A 12,306-nucleotide genomic window follows, 5' to 3' on the forward strand; every position below is an offset into this window, starting at 1 on the left:
CGAAGCGGGTCATTTGTTGCAGTAATTAATTCGTTTCGGTTTACATATTTTTGTCGCGGATGGTGGCGGTGAAGCGCAAAAGGACGCTCTTCCACTCCCTTATCCACCAATGAATTAAGTGTTCTTGAGCTTACTTCGCAACGGGGAGTGCTGAAGAAAAAGTAACAGCGTCAGACAGGCTACACCAGTCCCCACCCTGCTTATCTGACTGATATGCGCCCTTTCTCAGTTATGATCGCATGGAGGAAACACAGTTAATCACATAGTTCCTTGATATCACATGCTTTCCATTTTTTCTTCAGCACTCCCCATAGCGAAGTAAGCTCAAGAACACGCAATTCATTGGTGGATAAGGGAGTGGAAGAGCGTCCTTTTGCGCTTCACTGCGACCAGCCGCTACAAAAATTTGTAAACCGAAGCCAATTAGTTACTGGAACAAGTTACCTGTTTCGATGGCAGATTTTTCTTTGAAAGGTGTCCACCGAAGGTCTCAAAAGGGGTAGTACCCATTTTAATGCCGACGGCGCCCTGCTTTAGAAGTCATGTTTTTCACAAAACTCATTTGAATTTTTATTTAAATAATGAGCCCCTCGCACTCGTTCACACGGTGCGCGGCTTGTAGGTCGTATCAGACAGATACTTGTAAAAAAGAAAGTTATTCGATTGGTGCACCCATTCGCGAATTATTTAGCCCGGGGATTTAACTAAGACACCCGGTATACTGTACGTTTATACTTGACCGCAAAATGGCAAGTACTCTCTATGGCGTCCCGCCAGGAGCACATGGTGTCATATGCGTCGAATCGGGGGGTTTGTTTATTAAACAAAAGGAAAGGTTAACCCGGCAAAAAGGCGGCTTGCTATTCCAAACAAAAAAAAGGAGAAAGGGAGAAAGAAAAGGAAGGAAGGAAAGAAAGAAGAAAAGCGACACTAGGACATCGGGGAAACGGGATCCAAACAATTGACAATATGGAAGAAAAATACGGTCGGCAGTATCAGTTCCGGAGAATAAATTATTTAGCGAAATTCGAAATTTCATGAGGGAGCATGAAAAACCTGAGCAGGCATTTATTGCAACCGGATCAAGACCACATACAAGCACAGGTGCTTTCAAAACGCCTTATTAAAAGACGTGCAAACGCAATGCCAGCGAACATATCGCAGCTATGGGATGTATCTCATTGTCGTCCCCTTTAAAGTTACTCTGAAAATGCCGTGACCGGTAATTCAGAAGTGACATACCAATTTCCTTAAGGTGACACCCAGTTTTAAGTTATACCCAGGTAACTAACTTCAAACTCAAAGGGACGGCTTGGTCAGGGACGGCTTGGTCAGGGGCGCAGCGTTGCCGCCGTGCTATCGTGTCCCCTTAATATAGAAGCAATTTTGATGTCACTTCTACAACGGAAGCTCGCGTCGCACGTGATCCACCCCACCAGTTCCCCTCTTCGTCTTCTTGTCAATGCATGCATTTGTCGTTATGCGAAGTCGTGTGGTGCGCGTCTCCATGAATACCATTTGAAAAATTGTCGGTAAGTTGCCTGTTTCGCGTATCAATTGGCAAACAGTTTTTACCTAGCAGTTTATCCCCTGTTCTAGCAATTACAACACCGCGCTCACAGCTACCAGGTAAGCATTACTCGTTATGCGTTGATGAGAAAGACATCGCCACGCCACCACGCCATGCCTGTGACAAACAAAGACATATAACGGCATTCGCCGTGGCATGTGCAGTGCCGACTGTCCGTGTCCTGGCTACGTTATGGACGTTGATAAAGCCGGCAACGCCAAAAGGACATTGTGTTGCTAGTGATAGAATGATATTTGACTATATCATCCTCTAAATGTAGGAGCTCGCAAAAGGTCTGTGGCTGTGATTGTAATCCATTTCAGTTCATCCATCCAAGTTTTGTGTAGTTTTCACAATTTTGTGATATGTACATGTATATCACTTGATAATATATTCGTGAATCAACTAAATTGTGCCTTTTCTTATTGTCGTCCCAACAAACGAGGGGGCTAATGCTGACAGCACGGTGTGCAGCGGAATTCTTCACAAAAATGCCCTGGCGGAACAATTCGACACCAGTGACCACAGACGAGGAAAGTATCCTTTCGGTAAGCTCCCCACGTTTATACGGGCTGATGGATGCGTGTGTGTTAGAGCTCACTATTTTTGTATAAAAAAATTTCAAAATTAGAAGATTTGTGTGAGAGGACCATTGGTCAGGCACATCACTTAAAAACATGCACAGCGACATTCTCTCTATTCATTCTTTTTTTTAGAGACGAAGAATGTTATCGACGTCCACTTCTCTTCGTTATGGTTAACACATTCTATCACACTCGCGAAAGAATCATTAAGAATGTCATAGATTATTTTACTGCTTATTATTTTAATACTTATTATTTATGTACCGACTACTACTACCGCCTTAATGAAGGTACTATCTGGCAACCTTCGTGTATCAAAGTTTTCACGATTTCCCAGTTTAAAGTGCGCATTTTTGTACTAGTGAGCTGTACACGCTGCCCATCCATTGGCCGGTATGCCAAGTGAACTTACCAACGAGGTAATGGTTGAGGAAATGGTCACCGGTGCCAAATTATTCGTCAATCGGTTTTTTTTTTTCTCGAAGCATACTGTACAGCTGTCGCCTGGGATAATCCTTTTGTACAGCTTATATCCAAAATCTGTATACAGCTCCCGTTACACTGCACAACAACAATGAGTCTCGTCCCCAAGCACAATCAGAGTCATCTTGACAGTGCTTGGGAAATATTCATTAAAAAACAGGATCCCTGGACCTTGCCAGCTCAAAGATCCTGTCTAAATAATATTCGCCAAGCGCCGCAAAGATGGCTCTGATAGTGCTTGGGGACGAGGCTCAGTGTTATTGTGGAGTGTAACGGGAGCTGTATACAGATTTTGGATAAGCTATATGGAAGGATTATCTCAGAGGGTACAAACAGCCTGCTAAATAAAGGCTACAAAAATGAGAGAGGAGGAAAGGTATATTTTAGAGGGAACAGTCCCCTTAATATAAAGGTAATTTTGATAGTTTTAGAGGTGATCATGTAGCCTTCCTTCAGAAGAAACAAAAGGTAACAGTTAGCACTTCTAAATACAGATAATTTTTGGGCATGCTTTTTACCTTTAAATAAAGAAGACGACATTGAGAGTCATAGAGGGCCCGCGAATCTTAAAAGGCACAGAAGGTGCTCTTCACTGCATTACAGATCATCCTATAGCGACACACCCTTAACAGGGGACCTGAAGCCGTACGAGCTCATCACGAAAACATCTTTCACTGAATACATTTTAAAACAGCTTTGTTACGAACTAGCCATGTTTTCAAGAGGCCGCATACACCCACAAGAGTGGATGCATTCGACAACGACTTATTGTAACGATATATTGGTTGCGCACAAGTTATAATTGAGATTCAGTTGTTTCATGTGCCCAAACAAGTTTCTATGCCGATATAAAGCACGTCATGGTGACATAAGGTGACTAAGAATAAAGGTAACACATGTGGTAACCCCAGACACAGGCTTGGCGTCCAGCAAATGCGAAAGATCCCACCGAAAGGAGCGAAACAAAATAACACGTCTCGAGACTTTATGACTTGTACCGTTAAACGGTAAAGGACGACTTGCTGGCAGCTTTTAGTAATTATCTATTTGTACCCCTTTTTACGACACTTGGTCTAGAGGACGCCAACGGGACTCGTTCTGCGGTGACGCTTTGATACTATCGTAGGCCGCAAAAGAACCTGCACGATCAGATATGAGCCGTGTTGAAGCCAACATCTAAAAATAACGGTACCTTTCCTCGCCGTTTGTTGTGTGGGACATAATTAAAGTTCGCCTTCATCTTAACGCTCCCTTAATGGGACCGTTCACCTTTGAAACATCCATGATATTCGCGTCCTCGAATGATTCTTGCCCAAAATAAAACCCCCACTGCTATCGTCCAAACGGAAGCTTGACTGCGTAACGCTCGACGTACTGACTCCTGATTCCTGACTGATTGCTGGGGTTTGGAGAACAGGGAACCGTTATGTCTACACAAATATTAGAGAGTTTTACTGCATCGTACGCTATCGGCTTTGCGTATACGTAAGGGATAGCGTGGTGGTTCTGCGCACAGCGCGAAGCTCTCTTTGTGTTTCGCGCGTGCGCAGAACCACCAACGCTGTCCCTTACGTACGCAAAGGTGATAGCGTACGATACATTAAAGCTCACTATTGAAGGCACAACTGCCGGACAAACAAGAACCAAACACAGAAACAAGTCTGTACTAAAACAGAGCTGTATCGTGGAACAAGCTAAGTCATCTTTGCTTTCTTGCTCCTACTGGCTTTCCATGCGGAAAGAACAGCAGATAATATAGTTTCAGTACTTGGGACCCAAGCGCTTTGGGTACCCCTTTCCAAAAAATAAAGTAGAATAAAGATAGCGTCGTCGCACGTGCGCATGCACCGAACAGAAACGACGCTCTTGGTTTAAGGTGCGCACGGTGCTTTGGAACATGGGCACCTAAACTGAAATCGCGAGTAGCTGCCGAGAAGTGCCGGTGGCGGGTCTCGCACCCAGTGCGGGATTGGAAGCCGGGACGGGGTTCGAGTCCCGCACTCGCTGACTTTTCGTCAACTGCCGTCTTTCAGACGATTGCTTGATGGGGTTTAAACGTTGTGTTGTCCTACACTCTTAAAAACGAACTTCACCTCATAGCACGCTCCTAGACAACCATAATCCTGAATGACATTGTTTTCGCCCCTGGGTTGTTGAAAACGAGAGAGGTACACGTAATTGGTGCAAAAAACGCGTACGCTTCCCGTTTTCAACAAATCAGGGGCGAGTACAATATCATTCGGGATGATGGTTAGCTACACTCTAAAAACAGAGCTTCACCGCATAGCACGCTGTGCGCCAACCATTGCCACGAATTATAGGGTTATCGCATCTGATTCGAGGAGAGAGGGGGCGCACGCCTTTTTGTGGCAATTTGGATATATGGTAATTGCCACAAAAATGCGTACGACTCCCTCTCTCCTCGAATCAAAACAGATAACCATATCGTTCGCGGCAATGATTGGCGCACTACGTGCTATGCGGTGAAGTTATGTTTTTAGAGTGTAGGAGCGTGCTATGAGGTGAAGTTTGTTTTTAAGAAAGTTGCGATGTAATGTGATAGAGGAAGAAGAAGAAAAAAAATGAGGAGTCGTTCGTTCAGTCTCTACAATTTACGCAACAGCTCCATTTTAACGATTTTCTTGAGGTGATCCCTATTTTTTTCTTTACCACATCACACCACATCACATCTTGATACAATATTCAACCACATTCCCTTGGTAATTTGGTGAATCGCGAGACGCTGCGACAGAGCGTAAACGTAAAGGGGGGAAGAAAAGCGCGCAGCCGTGTAGTACACTCTAAAAACAGAGCTTCACTGCATAGCACGCTGTACGCCAACCATTGCAACGAATGACAGGGTTATCGCTTCTAATTCGAAGAGAGAGAGAGAGGGGGGAGCGGCGTACACCCTTTTGCGTCTATTTGGATATATCATGATGGATACAAAAAGGCGTACGCCCCTCCTCTCCCTTCGAATCAGAAGCGATAGCCCTATCATTCGTAGCGCTGGTTTGCATCACAGCCTGCTATGCAGTGAAGTCCTGTCTTCAGAGTGTATAACATGAGTTCACCGATGCCATTTATTACCATAACTTGTATCTTTTAAGTTAATCAATTTCGCTGAAAATCCGTACAGGAAACGAATGCCCCAGCTGCCGCTTAATGGCGCTGAAAGTGCAAGATGCTTGCAGTTTGGATTGCGGCAGTGAAAACATGTTTTACAAATCTTTCGCGTTACTTTTGTTGAGACCTCCCTACCGAGACCTTCCTAAGCCCCGTCCATTATGTAGGCTAACATTGAAAACTTCGTATGAAGATGTTTAACGTAGAATACATATTTTTGGAACGATCATCTCGTGAACAGCGTAACGTAAAACTGGACCACATAGCACGTTCAAAGCCAGTCGGCTGCACATAATTAAGAATAAATTTTAATAAATCAAAATAAATAATTCGTGGTTTTACGTCACGAGACAACTACACTCTAAAAACAGCACTTCACCGCATAGCACGCTGTGCTCTTTGTGGCAGCTTGGATATATGAAAATTTCCACAGAAAAGCGTACGCCCCCCTCTGTCTTCCAATCACAAGTGACACCACAGTGGTCTGTCCGTGGATTTGTCTTAGCCACCCGAGGTTTCTTTTACGTGCGCCCAAATCTCACCACACGGAACAGCGTATTTAACGTCGGAAGACAACTGTATTATTTGCTGGCGTCCTCATACGAGTTCGAAGCTGCACTCTTAAAAATGAACGTAATCATGAGCTGTTGGACATTTGTGAACATTACAAGAGTAGAGATCGATAAAAATGATTGAATGATATAATGTAATCAGCTATACTCTTAAAAATGTACTTCACCACAAAGCACGCTCCTAGCCAACCATAATCTCGAATGATATCGTTATATGCCCTGATTTGTTGAAAACGGGAGGCGTACGCCTTTTTGTGACACTTATGCTGTTCGTAATTGTCACAAGAAAGGCGCACGCCTCCAGTTTTCAACAAATCAGGGCAGATAACGATATCATTCGAGATGATGGTTGACTACGAGCGTGCTATGCGGTGAAGTCCATTTCTAAGAGTGTGCAACCTTGGAATCAGTATGCACGGATACGCTACCAACTGATCCACCGAGATTTTTTTTTTCATTCTGATCCACAGAGGCCGGTGCATGTAGAGAGAATAACGCTATGAAAAGACAAGCCTCAACAGTCTGGAGCCAGGGCACCGTCCCAAACATCCCCGCCCCGTTCATCCTCATTTATCAACATCATCCCCATCTTCGGAGTCGTGGAGTCGCCCACTAGCAGAGTTCGAGGTAACTCGTTACAAGTAACTCGTTACTGTAACTAAGTTCCTTTTTTGGTAACTTGTAACTTAACTCGGTACTTTTGCGCCGTGGTAACTTTCAGAGGAACTCGTTCCTTTTTCAGGTAACTTTGCCAAAGTAACTTAAGTTCAGTTCCAAGTTACTTTTAACTCGCTTTTCACTCACATCCACATATTTTCTTGCTTTCTCTCCGGTTCCTTCAATGCATTTTTTCCCATAAAACGTGATATTCAATCAATGACAGTATTTTATTCAGGAAGTAAGAACCGCTGCCATTGAAATGAAGCTGAACCATTGTGCGCCCACAGGGAGTAAGATGTAAAGCGTTCGAATAGACCTCTACCAGAGAAACGTCATCATGACATTGGTAGACAGACTGAACCGAAACAAATCAGAAGGAGAGGGCTGGGTTCCACGAACGGGCACTTGTTCGCTGCCTCCCATTGAAAGAAAAGCAGGACCGAGGGTCGCGTCCCTTTAAGGGACCATATCGTAATCCCCTCAAGACCGTGGCTTTCGGGCGCGACCTTGTTCACCTCTAGCTTCGAGCGTAGTTCAATTCTACCAAATTTGTAGCGCTGTCGAACACTATGACGTCATTTGTTTACAAACAGGGAGAGGTCTATTGTTGGACATAAACGAAAACGATCTAAGCGTGTTGCACTCATCGGCAGGCAACTCAAGGTCTAACTCAACTGCTCACGCGCGCTGCACATTCGTAATGCCATTTTGTGTCCCAACTTCCAAGTAACTTGGAAGTAACTCGTTCTTTTTTTATGTAACTCAGTAACTGCGAGTTACATTTCAGGCTGAAGAACTTCGTTATTAACTTAGTTACATTTTGCACATGGTAACTTGTAACGAGTTCTCTTTGACGGGTAACTTCTCAATCTATGCCCACTAGTATGAGCTGAACTATGGCAAGCGATAACAGTATTATCGTCTCTGCTTCCGATTGTTCTCTATTGCATCTACAGCTACGCTACGCTGTAGATAGAATATATATTAGAGATGGGATGAATCCAGAATTTATCGAATCCGAATCCAACGACGGTTCTGCGAATCCACGAATCTTACGAATCCTTTCTTTAAGAAAAGTTTTAAAAGCCAGGGAAAAACTCTTCTAATGAAAAGTGTTTTGAGACAGAATTTGATATCTTTGTTTAAACAAATTTCGGGAGAAGACATACCCACCAAGTCAGCACAAATTGTTGCAGTGACATTGCACCAATATTGCCACGCAATATTGATGTTATGTTGCTAAATGACAGCCTTCGTTATGCTGCAACGATGTTATTGAAACAACATTGCAAAAATGTGACATTGCAATGCTGATGTGATAATGCTAAACACCGGCTTCGTTATTTTGCAGCAATATTACAGAAACAACATTGCAAAAAATGTGATATTGCAATGTTGATGCAACGCTGCCAATGACTAGTTATTTTATAGTGTAGCAACGTCAGAGGAGCACTACAGTCTTGGTGACATATGTGCAAGTGAACAAAGTATGCTTACATATTCAATGCCGACATTCGTCTGGAAAGCCTACCGGCAAGCTCTGGGGAATCCGCAGACAGCACAGTCAGGATTCGAACCCGTGTTACCTCCCAGCCTTTGCACGGAAGGCGATCATTCTTGCCACTATGCCACGCGATGGCTCAAGGGCTGTGGTCGCACTGATGCTATGGAAGAACGCCACATCGAGGGTCAGCGCGTATTCACATGTGCGTAAGAATGGATTGTAATTAATTCTCAGTCAGATTAATTTTCTTTGAGATTATGTTGCCCTCTTCTCGATCCTTCTGTCCACAGTCATCTCCCATAGTGCGTCCCAGAATATGTCTCTCACAGTCTGAATTAATTCTCCCCATAATGGTCATACTAATTGTAATGTTACCTCACTGCAGCACGTGAAACATTGCCTGAGCAACATAATCGTAATGTTTCTAAAATGCATCGTCTCAAAATCTGCACCAACATTGAACTAGAGGCATTGTGGTAACATTCCATTTGTGCTTGAAACCTTGCCGCAACATTTGAACACGTCGTCAAAAACAAACTGATAAATGACGGGTGAACGTCACAGGAAGTTCCGAAGATTTCATTCATTGTTTATTGGTGGGAATAGACGATTTCAGAAATTGTATGGATGGCACGCCAGAGAGCGCCGTGTTGCGAATGCCCCACTGCACCTTGGAATTTAGTTTTTATGAGTCAGACAGAAGAAGAAGAGCGCAAACGGTTTCGGTTTTCCCTCCTTCCTTCGAGCAACAGGCAGGCAAGCACAAATGCAAACCATTTCCCATGACGCATTGCGTGATGCGCGTGACTTGGGCGACGGAGGGCCCCCGTGCGGAGCACAAGGGCAATATCTGAAATCGCCTATTACAGATAGAACAAGATCGTGCAAACATTGTGTTACTGGAGCACTCGGAGCAAGTGCCTCGGAAATGCTGCTTGCAAAACGTGTAAAATTGCAGCTATATGTTTGTTTCGATGTTGCTGCAATGTTTCAGACGTAGCCTAGATGTAACATTTCTAAGCTGCGACGTTTCCTCAATGTACCATATGCACCATTGCTCTCGCAAGAGAATCACACTGTTAGATCTACGCATCCTTCGAAATACAGCAGACACATATTATATTGATAGTGCTGCAACATTAAGATTAGGTCGCTGATGCACTGTTTTGTGAGCAATGCTATTGCAACATTGTATTAAAATTGGTTGCCAAACACCACATCAGCAATGTAACTGCGACATTTCTTCAAGTGTATGGCACACGCACATTGCTTCGGAAACACAATCACACTGTTACCTCTACGCATCTTTTGAAATACGGCAAAAACATTGAAATAAAGATATTGCACAAACGTTGAATTTACGTTGCTGATTAAGCGTTTTGGAAGAAATGCAATTGCAACATAGCATTGACATTGCTTGCTAAACATTGCATCAACGATGTAAATGTACGCCACATTATCCGAGTGTAACATATTCAACATTGCTTCAGTAACATCACCGCAATGTTAGCTTTACGCAATCTTTGAGACATAGCATGAACATTGAAGCAAGGACATTGCTACAACGACAAATGTGGGCATGAAACACCGCTGCAACACTTCAACGTTGAGGTAACATTGATGCAACACATTTGCAACATCTTGTGCTGCCTGGGCATATACTTCTTTTAAGTGTAACTTATTTAACATGTTGTTCATCGACTACAGGAAATACAAACTCAGGAGTCTGAATTCCCTCCGTAAAACTAAGAAACAATCAAAGCAAAACCGTGTTACTTTTAAACTTTAAATATCGGAGCTTTATGTTGTGGTTTTGTCGCGCCCCGGGGGCCGCCGGCCAAGCAGGCTTGAAGGCGGAGATTTTAAAAAGAAGCAAACAAACGTAGTTGGTGGATTCGAAGGATTCGATTCGCAGTTTTGGGCAATGCGATTCGGATTCGCGAATCTCGAATCCTTGCCTATAGGATTCGAGGATTCGCAGATTCGGTTGGCACATCCCTAATATATATGCAGGTATTGAACAAGACTGATTGATTGATTTGATGTTTTCTGGCGCAACAACTTGAACAAGACGGTTGTAGGAGAAAAGCGCAAGCGTGTCGTCAGTAGGAAATGCTTCACATAAAAAATGTTGAATTTTATTGTAATACGCGAAGTAATGTTACTTTTAGATGCTTAAAAACATATCGCGCGAAGCTGTCGTAAGCAACCCTCAACAAAGTTGCTCCCGCTTTACACTGAATGTTCCATACTCCGCCACTCTTCATCCTCGCTTCTCTCGCATCGAAATGACAGACCGCATAAAACCTTATCTTCTTTCCCATCCTAGTTTCGATCCTGTTTCTACGAGTATTTAGCAGTGAAGTTCCATGGAAGGAGCGTAACTCTAGGACAGTGAAATTACACAAACAGAGAGGAGTCTCCATAGGTCCATTGATATCGATACCAATCGCAGCCGCAACGGTGCCGTTAACCCGGGGGTATTCCGGGGTGGTCGTCGGGACGTCCCTCGAGGCATGGCAAGGAACAACAGCGGTCTTTAAGTAAATGTCCCTCCGTCGTTTGCCTGTTTGTCCTTTCGTTAGTCTGGCCTCTGGGATGGGCTTTATTCAATGAGAAGGGTTGTTTAACTATATCAGTGGACGAGCGGGACCAAGGAAAAATAAGTACGTGTCGCTGCGGGGCTCAGTGGCATCTGGGAGTATGGAGCTCCTGAATACTTGATGGAGGGTTTTGATCAAGATATAGTGCTTAATTTTGCTTTCACCTCAAGTTTTAACCTGACGCAAAAAAGAAGACTGGCTACGCCATTAGATTATTATGCTGGCAGACGTTTAAAAAGCGAAACCTCACCTCATAACACATCATTATCCAGCCACCACACTCATAAGGCAGATGGTGGTGGTGGTTGTGGTGCTTGTGAGAGGTAGCCATTGCCGTACTCACAGAGGTGGGCGGCGTCACGAGTAACGCTCTGGGGGGAACGTGCGTCCTGGGCCGACTTCTCAGGGAAATGTGCCGACATATGTCTGACAGAACTTCACTGCGTGACACGCTGAAGGCCAACCATTGCACAGATTGATATCGTTATCACTCTTCGTTTGTGGAAAGCACGGGGCATACGCCATTTTGTGACAATTAACATAGACGCACAAGTGACACAAAAAGGCGTTTACCTTTCGTTTTCAACAAGCCACGGGAGAGAACGATGCCCACGGGATGGTGGTTGGCTATGTGCGTGTTTTATTTTTTATTTAAAAATACTGCAGTCCTATCCCCGGCCCAAGCAGGTACACTAAATGTACACTGTGTGATGTGGTGAAGTTCTGTTTTTAGAGTGCATTCTGAATAAGGGCGTTCCTTCATCCGATTTTGTTGAAAATGGACAGCGTACCCCATTTTGTGCCAACTTGGCTACATGTTAATTATCACGTGAAGGCGTACGCCCAACGCTCTCCTTAAATTATGTAGAGTACGATGAGAAATGTCACGTATGGAATAAACTACATGATCTCTATACCGAGCTGTTATATTACATAGGCGCAGTCGACAGGATAAACAAATATATAACAAAGAATATATAATAAATAATAATAATATATAATAATGTATAATAATATATTATAAATTAAAAGCCATAAATGTACACTCTAAAACAGAACTTCGCCGCACATGCTCAGAACCAACCGTCATTCCGAATGATGTCGTACTATTTCCTGATTTGTTGAAAATGGGAGGCGTACGCCTTCTTGTGACAGTTGTGCAGTTATGTTGATTTGATTTGATTTTCAGAAAAATCAAATGGAG

General features: G+C 43.7%; 1 long non-coding RNA gene across 2 annotated transcripts in view; it reads left to right on the top strand.

The window, feature by feature from the left end:
* The first annotated feature begins 1,476 nt into the window (after positions 1–1,476).
* The window catches only part of LOC135377981 (uncharacterized), a 37,192-nt gene continuing 26,362 nt past the window's right edge, over positions 1,477–12,306 (top strand). For both annotated transcript variants that reach the window (XR_010418233.1, XR_010418232.1), the window contains exons 1-3: positions 1,477–1,532; positions 1,600–1,629; positions 6,806–6,962. This is a non-coding gene — a long non-coding RNA (uncharacterized LOC135377981). The remainder of the gene's footprint in view (positions 1,533–1,599; positions 1,630–6,805; positions 6,963–12,306) is intronic.

This window comes from Ornithodoros turicata, chromosome 1, assembly GCF_037126465.1.
Source record: "Ornithodoros turicata isolate Travis chromosome 1, ASM3712646v1, whole genome shotgun sequence".
Classification (NCBI taxonomy): domain Eukaryota; kingdom Metazoa; phylum Arthropoda; class Arachnida; order Ixodida; family Argasidae; genus Ornithodoros; species Ornithodoros turicata.